This window comes from Xiphophorus hellerii, chromosome 2 (assembly GCF_003331165.1).
Source record: "Xiphophorus hellerii strain 12219 chromosome 2, Xiphophorus_hellerii-4.1, whole genome shotgun sequence".
Lineage (NCBI taxonomy): Eukaryota > Metazoa > Chordata > Actinopteri > Cyprinodontiformes > Poeciliidae > Xiphophorus > Xiphophorus hellerii.
This window is the reverse complement of record NC_045673.1, coordinates 18,574,451-18,579,616: the sequence shown is the minus strand read 5'-3', so window position 1 is coordinate 18,579,616 and position 5,166 is coordinate 18,574,451.

The window sequence follows — 5,166 nt, the reverse complement described above, 5'->3', positions numbered from 1 at the left end:
TGTAAATAAATGAAACATTATTGGAAACATTGTTGATTACTGTCTGTAGGGGTTTTCAGTTTTCAGTACAGTCACCTTGAGATGGAGGGCTAACTTTCCTCTGGGTCATTGAAAATCATCCTTTTCAGAAAATTGTCACTCCCTGAAGCCCTCTACTTTAGGTTTATTGAGCTTTAAATCAACACTTAGTTTATTATGGCATTGTCTGATGGTAGATTCACTACAGTTCTCTGGAGGGTAATTTTCCACTATTAGAGCAAGAGTTGAGAAAGCTTCTGTATTCGGCTTCCACCTGTTCAGCAACAAGCAGAGAAGCCAGAGATTTCCCACAGGGGTTGTTACTAAAAAAGTCAAGAGAAGAACTGTATAATAAAAGCATAAATAGGATAATCTCCAGTTGGCCAAAAAATTCAACTCTGAAATCAATGAAAACAAACAAAAAAAAACAGATGATGCTGAAACTGAATTTAAAATATGTCACAGGTTCTTTTCCCAAACCAAATAGTCATTAGTTTGGGTCAAAATTTCAGGATTTAACCCCAGTTCATGCATTTTTTTTTACTTCTAAATTTGAAGAGACATACAGTTTTGGATTAGCTTGTAAAAAAAAACCCCACAAAGACATAATCTTGCCACGTATTAATGTCAAAAGTTTTTAATCTTAAACACAGAGCACATCTATTGGGTCACTTTCTTACAATATTGCCAAAGCCTTTTTTCAGGTTTCTGAAAAAAGGCTATGGCTTTCAGAACCTGAGGATCTTGCTTTGTGTCTTTGGTCATTTATAATCATCATAGTATTTGTATTTGTCGTTGAGTGCTTTCTGTTCTTAGGTAAGATGTTTAAATCTACTCCATAACTGTCCCTTTAAAACGAAGTCCTTGGGCTTCTGTGAGTCATAAAAGATTAACAGAGACAAGACTTAAAACTCGATGAGGTGAGTAATTAGCTGGAGGAAACTGTTCTCATATTATTTGGATATTACACTTACTGGCCAAGCTCTTGATCAGGTTTGTGTTTCTTGTCACTAAATTGTGATCAATACATTCAGTATCTGTCAAAGTTGGCATTTGATTCGCAGTCTGATATTTAGTTTCTAAGTGGCGCATGTTTGCATACACAGGCTCAAATGGTGTGGATTATGTTTGATCTTAAGTTTGTAGACCCTACACGAATCTAGGTTGGAACATCCACTTTACTCTTCCAGTTTACATGAGCTATATTTAAAGAAGTCATACATAAATCAGCAGGGTTTCTTTCATCGATTAATAAATCATAAATGTTATTCTCTTATGCTCATATTCTCTTCATTCTCTGTGCTCAGCAAAGAGTATCCAGCTGCCTGCAGCCTATATTACAAGGCTTTTTCACAATTGGATAGCTGTATGATTGTATCGGTCAGCTATTCACTCACATAACTAATTTTCATGTACAAATATGAATAAGTGTCATCTTGATTTTATTTGGAGGCATAAACTTGATGTGAGAGTCAGTGTAGTTTGTTATCCTGGGGCAGCTTTTTGTTTGCTAAAGCGAGAAAAATAATGCAAATCATTAGCTGGCATAAAATTGCTTTCAAGCCACCAAAACAACAAAAAAACAGTTGCAGGACTGAAGAAATAATACGTTTCCCAAGAGTTCTTCATAAAAACCATATTTAATTTATCAGTTGTAATCATTTATTTTCTGAAAAATGAATTAGTCAGTAAAGGCATCCGTCTGTGATAGAGCACCACATTTTAAATCCTGCTGACAGCAGCAGAGTGACTGACTGACTGAAATGAAGCAGGGCGTCAGTTTCTGCAGAGGACTGAGGTCATGTGCGGTGTACTGAAAAATGCAGAGCACAAAAAAAAAACCCATAAGTGCCCCAAACTTTTTACTAACAGGCTGCAGATAGCCGCAACAGACCGACAAAAAGCAGCACACAGTTCTGAAGAAGAAGGAAACGGAGGATTTGCAAAACTGTTCGATAGAAACGTGTGGCAGGAATTTGTATTCAGCCTCGCTGTCTAAGGATGGTGGAATGCAACATATGACAAAGGAAATGTATCGACCCGGTTACCAAATCCCAAATCCCAAGGAACAACCTTCCAAATAAGGGTGCAATTTCTTTACAGTGTTGTATGCAAACATACAAGATGGAGCTATGACTTCAACAAAACCATCTTTCCTAGTTAATTGTTCCTACACTCAATGTGAAATTAAAAAAAGGCCTCACTGAATACCCCACTAACAGAAAATCTTTTGGAGAAAATGACACAGAATAGACACGTTCACAATAATCAGTAGTTTGAGGAACAAAACCCCTGTATTCTGATATCTCTAAATAAAATGACGTCATCAAATTTGTGAAAAAAGGTAGAGTTATAATTAATACCTTCAGCACGTCGTCACAACAATCCTCTGATCCATCCACTGATCTTGACATTAGCTAAAGCACTTTACTCACCAGATAGCAAGTCAGTCTTGCTTCAGCTAAGTGTTTCTGAAAGCAAAATCCTAAAATGTTTTATTAACTTATAAAGGCTGCTTCATTTTTCTAAATATTACAACAATTTAAGAAAACAACTGTAAGTCATCAAATGCTGTAGAGAAAACATTGTTAAAGCTAGCACCCTTGCTATAACATCTCCAGCATAAAAAGTATATTTGAATTAGCACTTGTTTCCTCAAACATACTCATTTATGTTATACGCATGCTGTTTTGCTTCATCATGTTTGTCATGACCACATTTTAAGCTAATGGACGTATCATCTTGCATTTTGGTGAGTTTGTCCTAAAATCTTCTCCCAGATGGCAGCAGAAGGGAGCGCTTAGCAAGCATCGATCCAGGGATTGTAGATGCATCCCGCCTTCTGTGCTCCCTTCACTTCCTGTAGGTTCAAGCTCATACTTGATGCTTCTCCTCAAGAAGAACGCAACAAAACTTTACAACTTTAGCAGCAATAAAGAATAAAAAGCTTTTTAAATTACATGTGATTTTAGAAAGTGATTATAACACAAGTTCACCATTTCCTTGGAGCATTTTCTTCTCCGATTGTCTTCCCTTAGTCCTAATGAATTTATTAAAAAAAGAAAAAATATACAGCTGAGTCATTTATGCCTCCTTTCTCTTTTTTTTCATTTTATTTTTTCAATGAGTTGAATGCTTAAAAAAGTTGAATTAAAACAAAAATGGACATTAAACCTAGTAGATAAGTTTTTGTTGTGGATTTCACATAAACCACCCAAATGACATTTCAGGAAAGTAATCTTTAACAAGAACTATCAAAGAACCGAAAAGGTTAAGCAAATTTTCGTTACTTTCAGCTAAAAAATACGGATCCTAGCAGAAATTTTAGACTCAAGTTCTGGTTCTGAGCAGCTGTGAGTCGCATAAAGATTTAAATGCTTCTGATTAATTGATCTGCAGCTGCTCTTCTGTGAGATGGGAGTTTGTGTGCGTGCTGTATTATTCAGGGTGCCTTAAAAGCATGTCAACTCAATTACAAGGATTTTACTAGAAATATCATGTCCTATCCTACAGTCTCTGGAGGAACATCTCTGCTCAGCGGCAGGAAAAGTCTCCCATCTGAAGTTCAAATCGAGAGCTTGAAGCCTTCCACAGCAAGCAATGGAAATAGGCAAAAAAACTTTTGAGCTTGTCAGTTTTAATCATTTTTAATGTTTCATTCTGCAATATTTCATTTTAGGTTTTGAGTGTTCCTGAAATTTAACACATCAGACACACTTTTGACTTTCTTTATGGACTATGTCAGATAGGATTATCATTTGATTCTCCATTATTAAGTTGTGTGTTATGAAAAATAAGTCACATCCACCACAGTCTTTCTCTTTCACGTGATTTCTTTTTTGAGCCTGTAGCATCATCTACTCAGTACAAGACCTTAGTGATACATTAAGTGAAGTTCAACTGGAAAATTTGAACAAATGATACATTTGCAAACTGGGAGTGTTTCTGTGAATATTTGTATCACTGCATAGAAAATAGAAAATGGAGTCTGTGAGCATTTAATGGTTACCTTTAAATCTTTGGATACTGACAATGAACAGTTGTCTCGTAATCCTTCAGCATTTAATCCAGCCCTTAAAAACTGAAGAGATGCTTTAAGGTAGAAAACTGGAAAATGTTATTCTTGTTCTGGTAGTGTGCTCTAACATAGTCACACCCACTGTCTGCATGCAGGGAACATGCTGCCTGTTCTTTCCTAATGTAGAACAAGTTTATTTGGGAAAGTTTTACCCACCTTGTTAGCAACATTAAGGGACTCACGAAAGAGGTCACATTCTGTAAACTATTAGGCTAAAAAATCTGCTTAGTGTGCTATATATGCCGGTGGTGTCAGAGGCAAAACTTTTATTTATTAAATTTCAGCCATATCAGACCATATCTGGTCAGTAACACTCTTAACGCATGCCATCCAACACTTTTTTTTTATGCTGTTCAGGTTTGTTGACTCTCCCAACATAAATGCAGATAATTCTGGGTCCCATCATTGATCTTCTTCTGCTTTGCTTTAGTACTTCTTATTGTTTGACTTTATAATAACCGCAGCTGACTAAAATTCACAGAAATACTGATCTGTACCCTCCAGTGCGACGCCTCCGATATGTGTTAATGGTGTTATTTGACTCGGTGCTCTCAAAGTGTGTTTTCATTGTATCAAATTTTATTCATTTATTTTTATTGGCATATTTAATACCTGTTAATCCCTTAATTGATACTGACTCCAAATCGTCCTTGATTCCCTTTTATGGTGTCTTTTATTATTATTTTTATTATTTTATTTTTTTACAGGTTTTCTTTAGCCTTTAGTTTTGGGGATTGAGTTGACCATTGAAGAAAGATTTTTGTCAAACTTTTTTACTGTTGGTTTGGTTCACTAAGCTATGAATAAAAAAAAACAGTGACATCCTATTTTCAATTACTAGAGATCATCAAAAATATATGTATATATTGCTGTATCAAAAAGTTTCTGATGTTATGCACTCCAATGCAGAAAAACTGATCCTTATATCAGTAAAATATTTATTTTATGTGGTTTTACACATCTTTATCTGTATCCCTCCTGCAGTTTAAAAACCTCAAAATCTCTGTACTTTGGTTAAACTAAGATTATACAAAGTAAACGTGCAAATACTTCAAAGAAATACAATTAGG